The 23472-nt window shown below is 40.1% G+C and overlaps 1 protein-coding gene across 4 annotated transcripts in view; it reads right to left on the minus strand.

The window, feature by feature from the left end:
* Positions 1-22899, minus strand: part of INPP4B (inositol polyphosphate-4-phosphatase type II B) — a 528611-nt gene extending 505712 nt beyond the window's left edge. For 2 of the 4 annotated variants that reach the window (XM_081135695.1, XM_081135693.1), the window contains exons 1-2: positions 22666-22899; positions 8442-8519 (exon numbers count right to left, since the gene is read on the minus strand). The gene's annotated coding sequence lies outside the window, so the exon portion shown is untranslated. The remainder of the gene's footprint in view (positions 1-8441; positions 8520-22665) is intronic. The other 2 variants (XM_081135696.1, XM_081135694.1) reach the window with 2 other exon arrangements.
* Positions 22900-23472: the final 573 nt, after the last annotated feature.

Below are 23472 nucleotides of genomic sequence, written 5' to 3' on the forward strand. Positions count from 1 at the left end.
GGCATGAGCTGTCACAGCAATCTCACGCTCATTCATTTTCCCCAGCCCAGCCCTTCATTCAGATTCAGGGCTTTACTACCTCCCTCTCAAAAAGATAGTTTGATCACCTCAATATTACTCCACTTTATACAAACAAATTTTTAAGTAAAGAGGATCCTTTCTCTTAAAAAATGATCAGAACTAAAAAAAATGTACACCTTAATTTTAATGATATAAATTATAAAATGTTCAAAGTGGAAACCTTTGGGTTTGGAGATACATCTCTTGGCACAGTGTTGAGGACTTTTGAAAAAGTCATTTCCGTTTTAGCATCAGAGACCATAACGCTAGAAAATCTACTGGAAGGATAAAAATGTTGACAATTTTGAGTAATAACCACAACCTTGGATTTGTACGCTAATCTCTTTGATGAGATAAATAAAGCATACATCAGACTTTTCTAGTAACCAGGCTCTTTTTGACATATTTTAAAGGGCAAGTCATTTGCATTTTGTGAATATAATAGGTTATTTTCTTTCTTTTGACTTCTCAAAGCCTCTTTTCCAAGAGGGGATGTGGTTACTAGAATGACTTTAATGTGAGGATGATCTAACCTCTCACCAACTGCAAATAGAGATGTCCAAAAGAATTCCCATTCGCTTAGACTCTAGATTATGTAATTCGATTATTTTCACTAAATATATTACATAAATTTAAGATTTTACTGTCACTTTATCTGACTGGCTTTCATCTACCAGGCAGTTGTTTTCTTTACCTAACTTTCAATTCAATGTATAAATAGAAAGTGCCTGTTATGTGCAAAGCACCACTTTATATATTATTGAGAATGTAACAGTGGAAACCCTGACCTCGAGAGGCTGACAATCCCATAGAGATATTAAGAATGGGCATGTAAACAATCATAATACAAAGAAGCATGTGGAAAGCGCTATAATAGAAGCACAGTGCTCTGGTGCACAGACCAGGGGATCATGTTCTGCTAGGGACCTTGGGAACCGCTTATAGAAGAGTGGCATAGGACCTGGATTGCACCTTAGAGCCTGGGTAGAATTCTGAGAGACAAAATTGAAAAAGAAGCATACTGTGACAGGAGACAAGATGAACAAGCAGGGAGCGTGCACGTGGGAAAAATCAAGTAGTCTTGTTGGGCTGCAGGCTGTAGCGTAAGGCACAGCAAAGAAAACACAGGGGGAAATGCAAACTGTAGGGTCTCAGAGTCATGCGATGCTCGAGCTAGAAGGAATTTCAGTGACCCTGTGCGTTCAATATCTTATTTTTGCAGATGTGGAAAATAAAAGCCTCTTTTCAGATGTTTCATTGTTGTTGTTTATGTACCCTCTTCTAGGCACTGAACTTCTTTTTAATTGGACTATTTTGCCCATTTTTTGTTCACAGGCCCAAATGTAATTTCAGTGCAAGTAGTTGGAGAGAAAGTTAACAAACTCACCTGTGAAATATACATCTACATGAGAAACAATGACCACATCTTTGTTTTTTCAGGTCCAAAAGCCCAAATTAAGGATGAAAAATCCTTTCCCTAAGCTTCCATTGGTTTAATTAAGCTCGTAAATGTATTTGGTTGCACGGGGGAATGAGGCTTATATACCCTTAAATTTCATAAAACAAGGTCTTCATTCTGAATATTCTCATATTTCACAACAGTGCCACAAAAGAACAAATAGCATTAGTTCCAGCATTTTACTGACAAGCTGCTGTGCTTTAGCTTTGCTCCTGGAGATTTTGCCAGCTGTCCCCAAACCTCCAGTCCCAGTAGGCACAGCCCTATCCCCTTGTTCATTCTCTTAGTGCTAAATTGTTTTCTTAAACACAGACAAAACAAACAGAAACTTCCTCCACTCTCATCACAATCTCCCCCTGCACAGGCGCTGCCTCTCTGATATTTTGGTGGCAAGTGCCCTCATCTATAATACTGTTCTTTTCAACAATTGTTTCTCTGTGGACACTCGCGGACAGCTAAGCTCCAGTTCCTATTTCTTTCACAAGATCGCTCACCGCTATGGTCTTCACAAACTCAGCTCTCCAGCTCCTGGCATACAGGGAAAATGAATAACCCAGCAAGCTCCCTAAAATAGCCAAGATAAAGCACAATGACCATTTTCATCTTTAAAAGCCCTGGAAGCTTGTCGGTGTTGTTGAAATAGCTTTTCCTTTGTAGCTGCTGAAATCTGCAGCAGCATCTCAGTCCATAGGCCTATTCGTGACTTTCTGTAGTATCTTACTCCCAAAGTCATCTTCCCCACCATTGTTTTCAAGGCTCACTCAGGAACACAAATCAGGTCTTGCCTTACTGCTTCTTAGAGTCACCTGCTTCAAAGTCAGTCACCTCTTGTTTAGAAAAGGCAGAAGTTCTCTATTTTGAGGGTCAGTCTCTGGTTTGCCTCTACACAGCAGTAGTTTGTTCTCTATTCTGTTCTTTGAGAAAAGAATCTTCTAGACATGAGCCAGTCCCATGCTGTTAGCATAAGAGCTGTGCAATGTTAATGAAGACAGATTTCACCCCAGCCCTCTACCCCCATGCACTTAAAGTGCTTTCTCATACATTCAGGTGATACATGCCCTGAATATTAGCAGAAGTTAATTTCATTTTATCTGCTCTACTGGAAGCTAAGCTTCAAGTCCAACCATCAAATTTAATAAAGTCACACGCAAACAAGAAGGTCCTCATACTAACTGGAAAAAACGCCAATAATAATTTGTTACTATTCACCGGGAGAGATGCAATAACATCCCCCCTCAGCAGACAGAAAAATCCCATTACTGACTGAGGCTGTTTAGAATTCTACATGTTCAAGTACATTACAGACACATACATTTTTAAAGGAGGGGTAAAAAATACTTAGCATTGCCTGCAGCATGAAGTAGAGACAAATCCAAAGGCATAGATGTATTTCCTGATGAAAAGAGTACAAACTTCAAGAAACTGAAATAAACCGAAAGTATTTATCCAGTATGTACCATTACTGTTCCAGCTTCACCCCCTGGAGTACAACAAACTAACCGTTCTCCACTGAGACACATTAACGGTTCTTCCATTCACTCATTCAATCAACAAATATGAACTGGAGACTTACCATGTGCTAGATATTATGCTAAACACTAGGGAAATATTGGTGAAAATATCAATACAATCCCTGCCCATATGGAGATTACAACAGGTGGTGAATTAAAGTAATAATTGATTAATATATATAAGATGATGCAGGAAGGGGGAATTGGACAGAACTCTGCAGGACCTCAAACGTAAAGAATAGGCAAGGAGATGACATTGAGAAGGGTGACAAGGCAAGACACGAAGTGAAAACCAGGAGAACTGGTGGATCTGCTTGCACACCGAAGTCCTAGATTTCAAATCAATTGCAATAACACATACAATGCTGAGTCCACAAGAAAGTAAATAAAATCCCTCAATGAAAGATTAAAATGAACAATAAATCAAGATAGCATAGGACAGCCCTGACTGGGGGTGGCTCAGCTGGTTGGAGCGTCATCAAAACAAGGTTGTGGGTTCGATTCCCAGTCAGGGCATATTCCTAGGTTGTGAGCACAGTCCCCAGCTGGGGAGTGTGCAGGAGGCAACAGACTGATGTTTCTCTTGCAGGCCGATTTTTTTCTCTCTCTCCCTTCCTCTATATAAACATATCCATGGGTGAGCATTAAAAAAACAAAGATATCGTAGGACAAATGTTAATACCAGGAAACTAGGCCCTAGGGAATCCAAGGTTCCGTATAAGAGAAGAGGTGTTCAAATAAAGCCTTGGACCCGTGTCCTGAGGGGACGATGCGGTGACCCCAAGCCCCACGCAGAACTGCCCGAGGGACGTCCTGTACTGTTTGTAAAAGGTAAAGCTGGAAAACTTCCACACATCAACGATGGGAACAGATGAGGAAATCTGTCTGCCTCCATCATAGTTCTGAGCCGGAAAAAAATAAAAATAAAAGCCTTTTCTGATAAACTCTATACATAGTTATCCTTTCAAAAGAGTCTCAGGTTTAAATGACACTACTCACACAGAGGCTGTGGAGGTGCATGGTATCTTGCAGAAAGCAATGCAACTCCTCTTTGGAGGAAAGGATCATCAACGCAGGTCCCTTAAGAACTGCGCAGATCAATTTTTAGCCAAAATTGTGCTCATGATACATGAGCATAAATCCAAGAAAACAAGCCGTCATGGCAAGGGTCAGCAGAAACACCAAAAACTGTGGAACCTCAAGGCTTAAGATATCGGACCCCACAGATACAACATAAATAACAATGCATGAGATGCCTAAAGAAATAAAAGATGGGATTTAAATTTGAGAAAAGACCAAGAATGATTCAAAACGACCAAAACAAAGTTGAAGAGAAAAGAAAACGAAATAGAATGGGCTAAATATCTCATGTTGACCCCTCCAGATCCAGTCTTTCCGCCCTTCTCCACCACGTTCTCCACCCCTTACTTTTATCTGACCTGCATTTATCATCAAATCAGTCATATCATGACCCCTGGCTTCTGATGGGACGGCACAGGCAGGATAAGAGAGAGGAGGGGAAGTCAGTCTAGCTGTTACAACCTTGGCTGCTCCTCTAGAGTGACATCTCTTGTCAGGTCACAGAAGGTCACTGCTCTACGCAACCCTCCCATCCTCCAGTTTCCAGTAACCTGTTCCTCCCTGACAGCTCTGTTGCTGTTATTCCTGAGCTTTTGTCGTTTTCCTGTGCTTTCCCTTTATCCGACCTAACAGGAACGAAAAGACAGATCGCTGCAAAGAAATGGCTATTAAACTGACAGCAAAATTCTCAATAGTAACAGAGGAAGCCAGAAACCGTGCAACAATATCTTCAAAGGGCTGAGCGAAAAACTGTCAACTTGGAATTGCATAACAAGTCCAAAACAAAAGCAGCTTGAAATAAGCAGAAACCAAGAGCATTTACTAGCAATAAACTCTCAGTTATAATAAATGTTCTTACAAAACAGCAAAGCTATAGAAAAAAATATTAGAATAAGAGAGTATACAAAAGTGGCTGATTATAAGATTAATACACTAAAATCAATATTTCTATACACCATTAACAAATAGTAAGAAAATGTATTGTTAAAAGAGATACCATTTTAAATAACTACAATAAAATTGAGGTGCCAAATAAAATTAACACAGGATGTAGAGAATGTTTATAGAGCAAATGTTTAAACTGTATTGAAAGATACTAAATAAGAGAGAGATACGTTGTTCATGGATAAAAAGATTATAATCAACATTTTAAGAGGTCAAATCTACCCAAATTGATCTAAGGATTTAGTGCAATTTCAATCAAAGAGAATGACAGAGTAGGGAGACAGGGGCACAAGCATGTTCCATGATTTTATAATATAGAGACTATATATGTGTGTATATACACACACACATTTATCTAAGATAGTTTATATTCAAAAATTAAGTTTAAGAAAAGGAGAATTCAGTATCAAGAAAAAAAAGGAATTTTTTAACGGAACAGTTAACTTGAGCTGATATTGCCAAGTGGTCAAGTAAGAAAAAGATAGAGGGCCACCTGTGCAAGGTACCACAAAGGATCTTAGTGGCCTTGGTGAATGAAGGCAGTTTCATTGAAACTGTGGGGTACAGTCTAGACAGTGATGAAATGGAAAGTATAGGAAATGAACATCTCTTCCAAGGTGCTTGGCTCTCCCGTAGAAGTGAAATGAAAGTAGCTGGAGTGGAATATGCAGGAGAGAGGGTGTTTTCTTCCTTTTAACATGTGAAAATCTTGAGCATGTTAACTGCTCATTGGAAGGAGATGGAGAAGTAGGAGACACAGGAAATAAGGAATGATGACCCCCTGAGATTTCAGGAGGTCACACAGGAAGGAAGGTAGGTTGGGAACAGGATGCATGAGTGTAGTAGACTGGTGGTGGGTTGTTAAAGGTAATGCTTTTGTTGGCTTCTACTTTTACAGGAAAGTAAGAGATAAGAAGGCCTAAGGATACACCCTTGCCTAAGACCATTTACCAGTGCCTAATTTTGATGCTGGTATAGAAAGTAGTAAATTCAAATGGATGAGCTGGAAAATCTCAATACTTTCACAAAGACATTTATTCGGCCAGATGTTGGTCACAAATTGCTTGGTTGGTGATGTGCAGTAGAGTTCTCAAGTGTAGACCAAGGATATGGCTTTGTATTAGTGGCTCTTTCTGATTCCACAAAAGTTTTTGGGAAGACAAACTCTAAGGGGAAAATAAAGCAGTAAGACTGTGCAGTTCAGAGTGCCACCGAGCAAAGGAATTGTGAGTTGTCTGCTTTTGCATATTAAAGCATTAATCTCCCCATGGGGGAGCAGCTCCAGTAATTTCTCGGCAAATGTCTTCTACAAGAATTCACAAGGGTGAAGGAAGACTTCTCACTATCCATTAATTTATAGAACATGGTTCATACAGATCCCCTCGTGCTTTCAATGAATTATGATCAGGCTAAAAACACCAATCCCTCTAGTGTTTTTCAAAAACAGCATTTTTTCCTCTTTCTAAGATTAAGCCTTACACTGGGGGATCTGCAAATGAACCTCCCCATGGAGACCAGTAAACAAATCTGCAATGGTCACGCAGTGCTAGCTCGCAACACTGTCTTCCATTAGGAGAAAGGATTCTTCAAAGACTGAGATTTAATGCATGCTTATCTTAATGAAGAGTTGTCACCCAAGATGTGCTCATTTTCTTCAAATATATTGTTCTTAACAGTGTGGGTAAAGTCCCACGGTATCTGTAGCCGTGGCACAAATAAACTTGAGCATCACTGGCACCATACAGTATAAACAAATCTTTCCTAAAAACAAAATATATTTTGTGCTCAAGATTTATCTTCTAAGACAGCAGGAGGAAAAACAATCGAGCCTTTACAATGGTTTTTCTACATTTAGCTTCCAACTTCTATAGATGGCTTTAACCCATGGATTTTACAGAGGTGAACATTTATTTCTGCTTATGTGGAATGTTCTAAGTAGAAAATTTAGTGAAAGGTAAAATTTGTAAGTGTGCCCAATGCATGTACAATAACCGTGTAAATGAATCATATTGGATTCCACAGCTCTCATGAAAAATGCAGCAGATGTTTCCTTCCACTTATGATTTTTTTTTAGGCAACAAAAAAAAAAAAAACACAATTGGCTACAATGTTCAAAGTGCATAATTAAAGGTTTCCAATTGCTCAGCAATTTTATGCTCATAATCATCATAGGGTATCCAGATATTTTATACATATATATAATTTTTTTTCAGAATATATATGTTTTTTCAACAGATTGATCCAACCAGAACTAAATAACCATTTTTCCCAACTTAAAATAGAAACAAATGCAAGGGAAGGATCCTTCCTACAGTTACCTGCATTGTTGTTAGCCAGGCTTCCTCCTGGATTGAAACAATCACCTTCACCCTTCACCGGTACAACAGGGAGAGCACAGGCTATCCCTGGTACCATGGCTGCAAGCCACCCACAAGGAAGCAGTCATTTTCCTTCCCCATCAATTGAAGCTCTAGTGAAGATCCCCCAGCATGGGACTGGCAAGAATATCAGGCTTCCGCTTACTTCTGCTGCTGATATTCAATGAGTCCGATTGCAAGAGTAGCATCCTGAGGGGTGGGTGCTGAAGGAATTTGCTCAGAATCCTAGATCTACCGCTTCTTAAATATGGAACTAGAGCATCTTACACTTCCTCTCTGTGCCTCAATTCCCTCACCTGTAAAGTGGAGTAACATCAGTACCTACCTCATACAACTGTGGGGAGTAAAGAGTTAATATGGGTGAAGCAATCATAGTGTTCAGTAAAGGCTAGCTATTGTTATTTTTATCAGAATAGATCAGGTGAGTTCCCATGAGGATACACTTTTCCCCCATTTTCCTTTTATTGCTGGTTTTCATGGATAAGACAGGGGAGATAAAGAACTCTGCAAAGCACTCAGCCTTAAGAAGACAGAAGTTGACCCCACAGTTCTACAGATAGTTTGTAACTGTTTTCCATAGTCCACCTGCCAAAGTGTGATAAACATGTCAGTGCGTGTTTCTCAACAGTCTCTGATGCAGCAAAGGGTGAACCACGTTCAAGGCAATGTGCTCAGCAAGTGCTCCCTCCCTCCCCATTTCCTTCACCCTGTCCCTCAGCAACCCTCACAAACCTGCATGCACGAAGGAGCAGGCATATGCGTGCACTGCACACACACACACACACACACACACACGCCCTTTTCAAGACCAGGTTCTCCCCTGGTTTACCAAGAATTTAACAGATTAAACTTCTCTAGACCTTCATCAAGAAAGCACCATTTTAGATCAGTTATTTTATTATATCATTTTCTGTCCTTTTCAAGCTCTAACTCCTGTACATATCAATTGACCTTAAAAAACATAGTGATTTTTCTCAAGTAAAATAGGAAAACATTTTTCAGGCCTACCATGTTCCATGCATTCTATGGGGCATTGGGTCCAAAAGATAAATTGAAGATGATCCCCATCCTTGAGAAATGTGCAATCTAAGAGAGAAAATCACAGAAACCAAATAAAGACACAAAATAAATATACCAATTAAACCAATATCAAACAAAGACACCAAATGACAAAATTAAGAAACGAAATAAAACAAATAAAAAATAAATTGTATGATGGAGCTGATATAATTGTCCAACTATTAGCTATAAGCCCAGACGGTACATACAGGGTAGGGAAAAAGTAGGTTTACAGTTGTTCATATGGAAACAATAATACAATAACGAATAAATAATACTACAAGAATAAACTGTTTTGTGTACTCTCGACTATAAACCTACTCTTGCCCCACGTATATTTGTGTTCAGCAAACATACCTTCTTGTTTTCATTGACTGACCTTATCAATGAGTATATGTTTTAAATGTGAACTTACAAAATGCATCTATACCCATAAAATATTATTTTTACATGTACTTTATAAAATGCGGTTTCATTTAAACTTCTACTGTGAAAAGCTTAGAAGATACTAAAGTTTAGTCTGATAACTAATATCTCAATTCCTCATTCACTCACGTAATAATGAAAAGTATTAATCATAGTAATAAAATAGCTCGAAGACTTACTATTCATTGAAGACTAACTATGGCCTGGCACCGTGTGCTTTACATCTCTTACTATATTTAATCCTCAGAACATCTTTGCAAGGTGGGTGTAATGAACCAGGTTACAGATAAGGAGACGGGCCTAAAATTCATCAGAGTGGACTTACCATTCCTTGGCTTTACCCGCAGATAACCCCTTGGCCCTCCTCCATTTGGCAATAGGAAAATAACTGTATATTTGGATGAGAATCTGTGTGAGGTTCTTAAATTTCACAAGAGTGTCAGTCTATCATTCTGTTTTACTCTAGCTTTAGACCATAAGAAGCCATAGAGTATATTCAAACAAAAACCGCCATAAAACATAACATGGAAGCATATGTCGCTCATCTTCTACTGGAGCCTGGTTTTATGTAACAATATACATAAAGGATAGTTTGAAAAATATGTAATCCACTTAGTTTTTCTAGTTTAGGAAATAAAAGCTCAAATGCCCACAAGCCCGGGCAAGTAACACACGCAAGTGAAGCAGGTCATGTAGGAGGAGCAGAGACTGTCACCTTCTCAATAGACATACATTGTCTAAGGACAGGTAAACGCAGTATTTTTTATTGTGTTTTCCTGCTCTAAGGCCATTTAAATTCAATTTTTAAAACATGCTTATGTTTTTGGCATCTATTCTAGAAACTCTAGGTGAGTGCTATAAAAAATGTAGCAATTTCATTTTTGATATCTGGAGAGTGAACTGATTGCATTTGTAATTCAAAATTATAACAAACTTAAATAAGTATATCTCTCTATTAAACATATTTGGTCACCCACCCCCATCTAAGATGAATTTTATAGTTTTCTTGGTTATATTCAAAACTGTAAATGAGTCCTAAATGAGCATTCTGAATACAGGATGAAACAGAATAGTAATTGTATTAGTGGTTGTCAATATTTTTAATACTCTACTGTTATAGTATAGTTTTATAAGTCATTTTTATGCACAATCTCACTTCATTCTCACTATAAATCTATCAGGTACTTATTATCTCCACTTAATAGATGAGAAAACAGACTCAGGTAGATTATAATGACATTCCCCAAATCACAATAGTCTAGACTTGGAAAAACAAAGGCTTATACCAAGTTTTTAAAAAATAAATGCAACAGTCTTTTGAATGCAACACAATTGTGTCTCCTGCTAGATTGTGTGAACCCAGAATCAAAAGCAAGCACGTGAAAGAAAGCTGCCATCCCTGTCTGGATGGGCCCAGAGCGCTTCTATATTGGTCCCAACCTCAATAGCTCAACCAGGATGTCCAGTGGGAACCTTGTAACATCAAATAATTGCTCAAGGAACAGCTACATTTTTATCCAAGATCATGGGAAATGGGTAGTAATTATAAATGTCCCAATATATTTTCTACCTAGAGCACCTCAGATCTTGCACTGGGTAGTATTCATATTATCAAATTTAACTTTTAAGACATACTACTTTTTTTTTTGCATTTTATTTTATTTTTTATTGTTCAAAATATTACAGATTTCCCTTTTTCTCCCCATTGACCCTTTCCACCCAGCCTGACTCCCCTCCTCAGTCCCTCACCACACCATTGTCTGTGTCCTTGGGTTGTGCATATATGCATATAAATTCTTAGGTTAATCTCTCCCCCCCATCCACCCACCCCCCCTCCTTCCCTCTGAGACTGTCAGTCTGATCCATGCCTCCATGTCACTGAATCTATTCTGTTCATCCATTTATTAAGTTCTTTAAATTCCACATATAAGTGAGATTATGTGATGTTTGTCGTTCTCTGCCTGGCTTATTTCACTTAGCGTAATATTCTCCAGGTCCCTCCATACTGTCCCAAATAGTACGAGATCCTTCCTCTTTACAGCTGTGTAGTATTCCATGGTATAAATGTCCCACAGCTTTTTTATCCACTCATCTACTGATGGGCACTTGGGCTGTTGGTGGAGGAAATAAAAATAGATTACTTCAAGTCAAGCTCCTGAATATACCTTTTACATTATTATTAAACTGCTATAAAGACTCAATACCTTTATATGTGGTCTTACTATAAGCCATCTTAAATCACTTTTAGAAGTAGGCAGGGAATAAATTATGAATAAATAAATAGGTTATTTGAAAACTTTTACCTACCACTCTCCCTATACTTTCCAAACCTGTTTTTGGAGATAAGGTGACTAACCATCTCATTTGCCCAAGTTTCTCCTGGTTTTAGCACTGAAACTCCTCAGTCCTGAGCAAACCCAGATGTTGGTCATCCTAAAATGGAGCATGAAAATAGTTAAAGTAAAGCTCTTTGAAGGTGACTTCTAGAACTAACACTGTGTTTTTTAATAAGATTTTTATTTTTTTATATAATTAATGTTTATGTGCTAGAATCAGAAAACAGCATAGCGATATAAGTCTGCATGAGTTAGAATCCCAAGTTAAATGCTGTGTGATTTAGAATTCCATTGCAATTTCCTTACTGTACACTGTCTACACTGGTCTCTCTTTTTCTCTGTCACACACTTTCTCAGCATCATATCGCCAAGAGATTTTGAGAGGGAAATTTAAACAAGTGGAAGAAAAATTCTCTTGAGGCTTTGAGAGAATTTTCATCACTGCTAATGCATTGTTGCTTCAAGCATTCAACTAAAAAGAAATATTTAAGCCTAAGCATAAAAATTAGAAAATCTTAACAGAAGCAAATTCTAAGCTTTTCACTTGTTTTCATGTGTGGTTGAGCTCAATTATCTAACCTATGAAATGCAAAGTGGAGGTTAGTAGAATCTGACACTTGATTTATCCACAGGGAAGCTCTTTCTGTTTTAGACCAAGATGAACATGGTTCTTACCACTCCAATGCTTGTAACTCATATAAAACTTACATGTACTACGCAAAAGAACTACCCTTGAAAATAACGTAACTGGAATTGGAGGCATAGATGAGTAGGCCTGAAGAGCCCGCACACAATACTTCTACTTGTCTATTTGCAGCTTCCTGAGACAGCACTGCCAGAGCCATTAGCCTGAAATAAGCAAGTCTCAGCTTCAAGAAAACCTGTGGGACTCCTGTTAATAAAAGCAAAGCTTTCTCTTCTGTGTGACTCCAATAAGCAAACTGTCTTATGTACCAGGGTCAACAGAAGAGAGCAGGGTATATCATTGTGTAGCATTTAAGAAAGACATAAACAAATTACGTGTATGAAAATATTTCTTGATTTTCATTTTTAAAATCTCCATAACCAGAGTATAGACCCAAATAAGTAAGCTATAGCTTCAGGCTAGTCACCCAAACCTGCCACTCCATTGTAATGGGCTAAAATTGATGATCTCACAGGTAATGTCATCAGGTTTGACAACTGAAAATCAAATATCAAACAGCTGTTTGCTGCACTGTATTTTGTTGATATACAAAGTAACACATATTTTTGGATAATTTTATGACATCTCATTAGTGAACTACTGAAGAAATTGAACTATTATACATATTATATCTTCTTAAACTAATTTAAGAAAAATATTTTAAAATATATATTTAGAGCAAGACTGTAGCCCAATAAAGGGAAAGAGAAGCCTTTGAGCATCATGTGCCCCTCCTTTTCCTGGACAATGAGATGCTATTAGGCCAAACATGTGACTACAAATGAGCAAAGCTAATGTGTCCTTGGTCGGTTTGAAGAGTGAATCATAAAAAAGGAAAATATTTAGACAATTATGATCAATGTCTAACATAGGCTCTTATGAATAGCATGAAAAATCCCCTAAATCAAAAATTTACTGAGAGACACACCAGGCTCCTTGATAATGAGACTAAATCTTGTAAAGCTGCCAATTCTCCACAATTCAATTTGTACACTCAATGAAATTTCAATTAAAGTACAAAACATTTTGGGGGTAGTTTTACCAAATTATTCTAAAATGAGTCTGGAAGAAATATCAATGAGAATGTCTTAAAAGCTACACATAAACACAAAGAAAATCAACAAGAAGGAGCTATGGGTCCCACCAGATATTAAGCAAATAACATTTAAACCTGTGTGATATTAATAAAAAGAACCGACAGAACACTAGAATGAAATAAGTGGACCAGAGCCAGAAATCCACCCTATGGGAGGGAGGAAGACAGGGAAAGAGAAAGTGTTTACCTCTAAAACAAGATAATATATTCAATGATGTGATAGAATCACAAATAAGTGGAAATTGAATGGATTATTCAAAAACTGCTGCTGGAAAATGCTTAACATTTTTAGGAGGGAAATCAATTTAACTCTTATCTCACATCATATGCCAAAACAGTGTTGGGTGGACAAGAGAGAAAATAAAATCATTAAAGAATTAGATGTAAATTGTTTTCAGGGAAGAATAATTTAGGTAAACTTTAATCTTTTCTATGCATGAGAAAGTATGTAAGCAAAAAAGCAATGGGAGAAATATGACATGCAACCTAACTGCACATACATTTTCAACTTTTAGATGTGGAAAATAATTTAAAAAGACAATATAGACAACAGAAATGACAAAGGGGACTGGGTTCCTAAGAAAGGACACCAAAACTGATGGGAAAAGACCAAGGTCCCAATACACAATCAGCCTAAATCTATGAATATTAAAAAATGAAGCACATGCCCAGCCGGGTGTGGCTCTGCAGTTGAGTGTCAGCCTAGGATCCAGGCGATCGGGGTTCAATTCCTGGTCAGGGCACACGCCCAGGTTGCGGGCTCGATCCCCAGCTGGGGGCGTCCAGGAGGCCGCCGATAAATGACTCTCTCATCATTGATGTTTCTCTCTCTCTCTCTTTCCCTCTCCCCTCCTCTCTCTGAAATCAATAAAGATATTTTTTTTTAAAAAAAATGAAGCACAAACGAAAATAAGCATTTCAAAACTGTTCAGCCTCACCTAATCAAACAATAATAGAAGAACAGAGTACTTTAAAGCCTAGATCTTAAAGTAAAATCAATCTTGGTCCAAGACCCAATTCCACCCCTTACCAGTATGTGTGACCTTAGGGAAGTCACTCACTCTCTCAAAAAATAAGTTTCCTAACCTTTAAAACAGGAAGTTGAGATGATGGCTAAACAAGGGAAAATGGTTCATATGCCTGACTACCAGGTAGCAACAAAAAAGGAGGTCAGAGAAGTGTTCACATGCAAGGAAACGTGGTTTTCTTTTTTATTCCTTGCTGTAAACTGGAACAGAGCTTAGCATAGTGCCTAGCACACAGTAGGTACTCAATCAGTGTCTAAACCGAATTGAATAACAGAATTCTAAGTGGGAACAAAATCAGAACTCTAATTTGCACACACACACACACACACACACACACACACTTGCACATACAATAATCTCAACCTTTGTAAAAGCATCACAGGAGATCTTAGAAGGAAACGTGATAAAATGCTAACAATATTGTCTTTGGGTGATTTTTTTTCTTCCTTGCTAGACTTTTCTCCACTTGCCTTTTTTTTTTTCAATGAAGATTTATTACATTTATAATTAGGAAAAAATGAGTAGGGGGAAAAAGAATGAAAGAAATCAACTGGAAGCCAACTGGCTCACTTATTTCTCATTACACTGTTCTCAGTATGTGCCTTTCACTCCCACCCAAAATATAAAATGGGAAATAAGAATATGAATAACATGAATAAATTGGGAGGCAGTCTTTAAACCACAGCCCAGAAAAGAAAACATTATAGTAAATTTCAAAAAAAAAGTCAAAACCATGTGTCTAATACTAGGAAAATTATACGGAGGCTTTGCTCCCTATATAATTTATACATATAAAAATGTAGTGTCGCAGAAACCCTTTAGATACAAATTACTTATTTTCTCTACAACTGAATTATATTTGCTCTTATCACATAATACTACAAAGATTTATACATAGTGCTTACTGTCAAATTTTTGAAATCTGAAAAAAATCTACTCATTCAAAATTTCAACTCCACACAAAATCTAAAAGATCTATTTTAAGAGATCTGTAACATTTTCAAAGGGAAGGACCAAACAATTTCTCTGATGCCCAAGTTCTCAGACGCACTCACCAGGAATAATTAGCCCTAGAAAGTGAAGTGCCATGTCACCTAGAGCATAAAATCACCTGGAGGTGTGACCGCTGGGCCACTGCCTGGGCTCACACACTGAAAGGCCAGTTTCCAGGACTGCGATGAAAGTTCAAACCTCAGCAAAATCACGAATTACTACATGTCATGTACCTTTAAGACAAGTGGTAAAATCATGACTCATGCAAGTTAAATTCTTGTATGCCAAGGGTCTGCTATATCTACACTGTCTGCCTCTGTAGAAGTAGAAAGTTATATAAGAGAACTGTGCTGATCAGGTATGCAGACAGTTAATATTTGTTTTAATCTACGAAGCCTAAAGGGGTCAGTGGTTTGAAGTAGATACTAATTATCTAACATGTTTGAGGAACATTGCTGCACACTTCTGTTAAAAAAATATGACATATGCCCAGGTGGCATGACTCAGTGGTTGAGCATGGTTCAATTCACGGTCAGAGCACATGGCTGGGTTGCGGGCTCAATCCCCAATAGGGGGCGTGCAGGAGGCAGTGTCATCATTGATGTTTCTCTCTCTCACCCTCTCCCTTCCTCTCCCTGAAATCAATAAAACTTTTTTTTTTTTTAAAAGATGACACAGAATGTAAACTGAAATTCAATCCTTAATTATATAAAGTCTGCCATATTTTCCAGGAACAAATTTAAGTTCTTAATTTACCTAATGCCAAGATTTTTGACTTTTTAAATGAAATATGTAGTGTTTACACTGTGGTCATTGTTTTTAGAATTGCCCTTCATATAATTCCTATTTGTATAAATAACAGCTTCATAAGTGTATTTTCTTTTGGTATAATTTCTAGGATTTGCTTCCAAAAACTCCAGGGAAGGCAAAGTGAGTGGACGTGTGGATGAAACAAAAATGGCCATGATTGGACAACTACTGAAACTGACTGACAGGTACATGAGAGTTCACTGTACTATTCTATTTTCTTATTACATTTGAAATTTTGCATAGTAAAAAGCCCTTTTTTTAAAGAAGCGTATTTCTCAATTATGCCAATTTAAGCTGATTAACTTTTCACTTCGTCTCCATTCCCACAGCAGCCATATTCAGTGACCGTGGCTGAAATGCTTACCACATTGATCCTGAAGGAGGTTCCAATAAGGTGGCTAGATAATGCAGAAGTCCCATTCTGGTGCACAGATGATGGACTACATTGATTAACTCCACCATGACCCATAATTTAATCATTCAGACAAAGACAGGGATGCCTATATCCAGATTAACCAAGAAAAAATGGTGTGGATAAATTCAGCTGTCATAATTACCAGTAAATTATGGCAGGATGTGGCTAATCCAATTCGGTCATGGCGGGGGCCAGGCCATCACTATCATACAGGACATTAGGGGACCTGAGGAAGTGTCAATGAGACAATCCACATATTTTTTTTTTTTTTTTGCCTTGTCCTCAGGGCAATAGATAGAGAAAAATGAACAATTACAGCCTTCAACCCCTAGAAAGAATTTGCTCAGCCTGTGTAATGACAGAATTAGGACTAAAACACAAATGGTTAACACAATGTCTATTTTAGAATGGCCATATTTTTTTCTCTAACATCTTCACTTAATTTTCCCTTTCCCTTTCTCTTCACCCAGTCATAATCAGAATTTTGGCACATTTGATTCCATTAATTCCTAATAATTCCTCACATAAACAGATCCCACATAAAAGAAGAATATGTTAAATATTAAAATCAAACCTTTAAAGTATTTCAAGCAACAGCTCTTCTAAATATACTGCTAAGGATTTAGCTGCCTGTTGATTTTGATTTCATTAACTGACTCATGATATAAAGAAATTCGGTTTAAAAGAAAAGCTTTAATAATGAATATATTGCAATTAAAATGACCCAAGGCTACTGTGCATTGCACACTGCCACCTAGTGCAAACCATCTCTAAGTTCAAATGCACAATGGACACCTTCTGGATTTATCCAGAAAGAGCAGAAGCATATTTATTCATAATTGCTTCAATATAAGAAGGCCATTGGAAATACATTAAAAAATTTTAAGGGTGATTTTTTTAATGCTGGGCATCAAGTATGCAATATATTTTGTTAGGAATGTGATGTACGCCAATGCTCTAAGTGGAATATGTGGTTATCTAGCAAGTTTGGCATATGAAGATGTTAAACAGGGTATTAAATAATTACTAATGACACTCTCAGGCTTTCTTAAGGGCATAGCTATAATCTCCCTCATCTACAGGTTCTAATTTCAATTGATGACATCACTAGTTTTTAGTTTTACTTTATTTTCACAGCAGTGAATAATTTTTGTATTTGGGTTGTGCTAATCACTAGAGTTCATCTGTGATCTTTTGGCTTTTAGAAAAGTAAATCCCCATGAAAATGAAGTGAGGACCATTTGGAGGAGTGGATTAAGGAAAGGATTGACTTTGCTATGGTTAGGGAATACATTTTATTTGCTTCTTGTATTCTGCAATGGTAGTTCCCGGCTTGGTCTACTTAATGCACTATAACTATTTTAAGAAGTAAGGTGAGAAGTGAAAGGCTCATATGTCTGTCAATTAAGTTTTTCAAAATGAAAAGTATTAAAAGGATTCTCTTTTGCCTGGCCGACGTGGCTCAGTGGTCGAGTGTCTGCCCATGAACCAGGAGGTCACAGTTGGATTCCTGGTCAGGGCACATGCCTGGATTTCGGGCTTGATCCCCAGTGGGGATCCTGCAGGAAGCAGCCAATCAATGACTTTCTCTCATCCTTGATGTTTCTATATCTCCCCCCTCTCCCTTCCTCTCTCTGAAATCAATAAGGACATATTTTAAAAATTAAAAATAAAATAAAGAATTCCCTTTCAATCACTGCTGTGTAACTTTTTAAAAATCACACACCCTTTTGAGAAACATACAAATCTCAGATTCTCCTTTTTTTATTTATTATTATTTGTTTGTTTGTTTGTTTGTTTAAAATATTACAGATGTCCCTTTTTCTCCCCAATGACCCACTCCACCCTGTCCCATCCCCCTCCCCAGTCCCTCTCCCCACCATTGTCCGTGTCCTTGGGTTGTGTATATATGCATATAAATTCTTTGGTTACTCTCTCCCCCTCCACCCACCCGCCCTCCTCCATCCCTCTGACATTCGTCAGTCTGATCAGATTCTCCTTTTAAAGTACTTAAAATTTGTAAGTAAGTGATATATGTTAAATATATATATATATATATAAATTTCTAAGAATTATATTTTTATTTTGATCTCAGATACTTTTCATTGTTGTTGTTTCTCCAGTAATTCAAAATCAACAAGGGTATTAAAGCTTCCTGAACATCTCGCAAACTTTCCATGCTTGTAAATGTGAAAAATAAGAGAACATTGTTCAGTAATTTCACCATTAGGCCTGTTGCCGTTTCACTTTAATAACCAGAAGGGCAGGTAAAAACAGATAGTTGATGATAGAGAAATAGATGAGAAGGAAGGAAGGGAGAGAGGAAGGGAGGGTGGTTGAGTTTGTTTCTCCTTTAAGGGAAGTGTTGCCTCCATCCCCTTGAATTCATTAATTTAGATAATTCCCAAAGGAATCTCAGATCAAAGCCACATGACCTAGAGAACTTCTCAAGATTTCCTTTAATCAGCTTAACCAAACGACTACTGCCAAGCCTATTTCCCTTAGTTTTGCTTAGGGCTATTTTGAAGCCTCCACCACACAATTAGGACACCAAGTTCGTATGGCTGCCCAAAGATGAAGACAGAACTTACAATATTGCAATTTAAGAAACTCAGTTTGAAAAACATGATTTACAAACACATGTGATACTGAAATCCAACTCTTCACCCTTTGTTGGGATTACATCTATCATGATAGCTCAATGTTCAAATTCCAAAGCAATTGTAAAAAAGTCTAAAGTTGCTGCATTCCTAGATATTTCATTGGCCTATGGTATACCATCTATAACAAGATACTTCTAGTAAATAAGATAGTAATTACAACTGTGCCCTATAATACGAAAAAATCCCACTGCAGTTTCAAATACACTATATATACAATGTAGCTATAATAATAAAATTTTATAAGCATTTTTTAAATGCTTCCATTAATCTACACAGCAGTAAAAATGTATAAAGTAAATGAATAAACAAGTCTTGATTCAAATGAAAATTGTGCCTTAGACTCTAAAGGTTCCTTAAAATTTTCTCACATATCTTAATGTGTTTTCTAGGTACGTACTGCATTTAAAGTTTTGGAAAACAAAGGCAATGTGCTTCTTGCACACCAAAATGCAATCATAGCATCATTGGATTTACTTAAAAATAAATGTTTAGCCCTGGTGGCTCAGTTGGTTGGAGCATCATCCTGTACACGAAAAAAAAGTTTTGGATGTGATTCCCAGTCAGGGCACATACCTGGGTTGCAGGTTCGATCCTCGGTTGGGGTATGTATGGGAGGCCATGGATTAATGTTTCTCTCTCACATGGATGTTTCTTTCTCCCCTACCCTCTCTCTCTTCCTTCCTCTCTCTTTAAAAAAAATCAATGGAAACATATCCTTAGGTGAGGATAAAAATATTAAATTAAATTAAATTAAACAATAAATAAATGTTTAAACTGAAATCATTTGCCTAATAACCTCTTTTCTTAAACCTGAATATGAAAGTATGTGTATTTATGAGTGTGCCCTAAAGGGCTCTATAATCAAGGATTTCTCACCCAACATAAGCAACGAGTAACAAAAGGGCCTATGAAGCAGATTGCCCAGGGCTGTTAAAAAATCAAGGTACAGAATACAGAAAAGACAGATACAGCTTTCAACTGAACATTAACATTTACTTTGAGGTTATTTAAAACACATTTCTATTAATATCCCCATGGTTATGAAAGACAAGAATTTATTCCATACAGATTACAAAAATCATTATATTTGTATATGTAATATTAGTACTGGCTGGGGATTGTGCACTGTGAAATAAAAAAATGTAATAGATATTCAGTAAGCATTTTACTCACTAATTACAATTTTGTAATTTTTTTTAACTTTGCATTCTCAGATGTCAGGACTCAACTGGAAACTGACATCTACTTGGTTGCTAAGAAATATGAGACCAGTTTGCACTTTCTTCTCTGTCTTTAGAATTTCCCTCTCGGGTTTTGCCTCAAAGTAGACAAAGTTAACTGTTACCCATGTAAGAATTTATATTACTTTTACTAGAAGAAACTCCTAGGTTTCAGAAGAAAATGGAAATGCTTTCAATTTGCAAAATTTAGGACAAATATCTGGCTTTTCCCAAAGCATAATGATTTTCATTTCACACAACTAAAATATAACAGCAGTATTTTATAATCAAATTTTTAGCAGATGAGTCTGTTATGAGTATTTTGACAAAAATCTTATGAGAAATGAAGTCATTCAGTCGATTTGCATCCCCAAAGTGAAGTTCAAACCCAACATTTTAAAAGTATTTTCTGCCTATAGCTTTGACTGTGCACTTCTTTAAACAGCTGTGGGAACTAGACTAAACTTGGTCTATCTGCGTTTTCTTATACTCTGTCAAAGTATCAAAAGCAAAATGCAGTTATAAATATGTACATCCTAACTGGTCATTAGTTTATCACAAATGCAAATACAGATTTGCCTACTCAAAGAGAATGTTCTTTAAAGTAAGAGCAGCATTTCAGTCAGCACATATGTTTCCTAACAACACTGAGCATCCAGACTGTCTTCACATGCACATTTCATAACCTTTCAAGGACAATCTTCTAAATCACATTTTAAAGAAATACGCTGAAAAAGCATTCCGTTGCAGCAGCATTTTGTGTTCCTACAAATCCAAGCGGTTCAATTTTTAACGCCTAAGTACTTATTACAAAGACATTGATCATTTCTTCTGATTTCATGTCAATGCTTTACTGTAGTAAATTGCAAAGGAACACAAAATAATGCATTTCTTTGTCTACTAAGTGAGCCGGTGCCCACTTGCCCAGTCCTCTTTTTACTCAACTTCTTGCACACCAACAACCAGCTGCCCTGTGGGTGATTCCTTGCACCTTACATACTGCTTTAGCATTAAGTCAGATTAATACCATTTCTGGTCCAGAGCCCAGTTAAGAAAACTCCTGTTACAAGCAAGGTTTTTGAAATGTAGTTGTACGCCTATAAAAGGGCTACCTTGGTGCCCCTCTCCAGGGGAAGAAGGTTAATTTATCCATCTTCTAGGCTTTTACTTATTTTCTAGAGCCACACCTTTTTAAGCCAGTTCTGTCATTCTGAGAAGGAGATGTGCAAAATGTAACACCTGGAGTCATAAAATGTAACGACCTCAAATAACATCTCAGAAAGAGGGAGGAAACCTGTTCCCCAGAAGGAAAGACAAAAAAAAAAAAAACACCACCAAAAAAAACAGAGGCAAAGGAGAGAATCTGCATCATTAAACCGAGAGTAACAGAAAACCCTCCCAGGTTTTACCAGTAAGTTTTCGCAACAACAGCAGCAGCAGAAACCTAATCACTATGCACATCCCCGCTCTTCTAAAAACCTCCTGTCCCCAAACAGAAACTGCGGGTCCTTCTCCGTGGGAGTGGAAGGGGGAGGGGAGCAGAAAGCACCACCCAAAAGGAGGCGATTTCCGAGGCGTGAGGAGGGGCCAAAGCGGGTCTGTGCGGCGCCAGCACCTTCACTTGGGTCCCCGCTGCCCGCCCGAAAGTCCGCGCAGGCACCAAGCCCGGGCCCCGGGCCGGACCTCCTCGGGCCTGGGCCTCCCAGAGGTGCCCGGAGAAGCGGCGGAGCAGGCGGCGCAGTTTCCAGGCTGCAAACAGGGATCTCCCCGCCCCAGCCCGCCGCCCCCCGCGGCCTCGCTCCCAGGCCCTGATTCCAAACCCCTTAGGCGAGCCCCCTTGGAGGCGGGACGAGGGATGCTTGGTGGCCGAGAGCAGCCGTGCCCCGCTCCTTTGCAGGAATGAGTTGCGGGGGGTGGGGTGGGGGTGGTCACGGAGAGGGGCTCTTGAGAAGAACCCAGGACTTGGGGCAACTGAGTCAACCCCAGTACCAGTGACCCTCACTCGCACCCGCGACCCTCGCCTTACAGACCAGACTAGGAGGAAGGGCCGGGGGAGCACAGGGGCAGCTTGGGGCCGGGGTGGGGTTGAGAGCCAGGGGTGGAGGCCACCGCGGGTGCCCCCAGAGGGGCCGCACAGGTGGGCGCAGCCTGGGAAGGTCAGTGACGCCAGAGCAGAGTTGGCGAGGCCCGGAGAGTGTGAGTGGGCGAGGGTGACCAGGCGCGCCGGCCCGGCCGCGGGGCGCTCGGCCAGGGGGTCCTCGCGGCCGCAGGGTTACCCCGTCACCCAGGAAACACAGCACACCCTACCCCTTGGGCGACAGGGCTGGAGGGTCTACCGCGCCTGCAAGACTGAGAAACTTGATGCAACACACTCAGGCTCCCCCCGCCAGGACGTGCCCCCGAGCCCGCAGCCCCGCTCCAACGCCTCCCGAGTCACCCCCAGGCGCCCCCAGCAGCCTGCAAAGCCCCGGCGAGCCCTCGGGTCCCAGGCGGGTAATTACCTCTCCCGGAGGCGGAGTGGGGGGCGGCGGCGGCAGCGGCAGACACTTTGAGCCTGACTTTCCGGCGTCGCTGTGAGCTGGTGGGCGCCGAGCGCCGCGGGAACCTGCTATTTATAGAGCGGAGCCGGGCGCCGGGGCTGCGAACCCCGCGCTGCGAGCGGCGGCGGCGGCGGCGCGGGGCGCGGGCCGCGGCTTCCCGAGGCTCCCGGGGCTCCCGCCGCTCCCTCGGGCTCTGCCCCCGCCGCGCTCGCCGCGCGCTCCCCGCCCGCCAGCCCGCCCGGCCGCGCGCGCCCCGGAGAAGTTGTCAGCAGCGCGGCTGCCTCTCCGGCGGCTCACACGCCCCCTGGCACAATCGCTACTTCCCCCCCACCCCCACCCTCCCGCTCCCCTTCCTCCCGCTCCGCGCGCGCCTAGCGGTCTCCTCCCAATGTCACCGGCGGCCGAATGGAGAGGCGGCGGTGGCTGCGACCGCCGAGCAACTGGCGCGGCTCGCTCCCCGCCGCCGACGGAGTGGAGTTGGTGCCCCGGCCGCCTGGCCCGCTGCTGACCCTCCCGCCCCCCACCCCCGCCGCTGCTGGGCCCCTCTGCGACCGCGGACAGTCGCGCAGCCTGGGCCGTGAGAGCGCCGCGGCCGAGTGGCGGTGAGCGCGTGGCCCGGGCGGGGGAACCTCGGGTTCCGTACCCGGCCGGAGGAGGGCACGGGCGGCGCCGGCCCAGACCAGGGGAGGAAGGGCGCGAGGGGGGAGGGAGGGGCCGTGTGGTGCCACCGCTCCTTGGTCTTCTGCCTGCCGCCACCCTGGGACCCGG

The sequence above is a fragment of the Miniopterus schreibersii genome (assembly GCF_964146895.1).
Source record: "Miniopterus schreibersii genome assembly, chromosome: 4".
Classification (NCBI taxonomy): domain Eukaryota; kingdom Metazoa; phylum Chordata; class Mammalia; order Chiroptera; family Miniopteridae; genus Miniopterus; species Miniopterus schreibersii.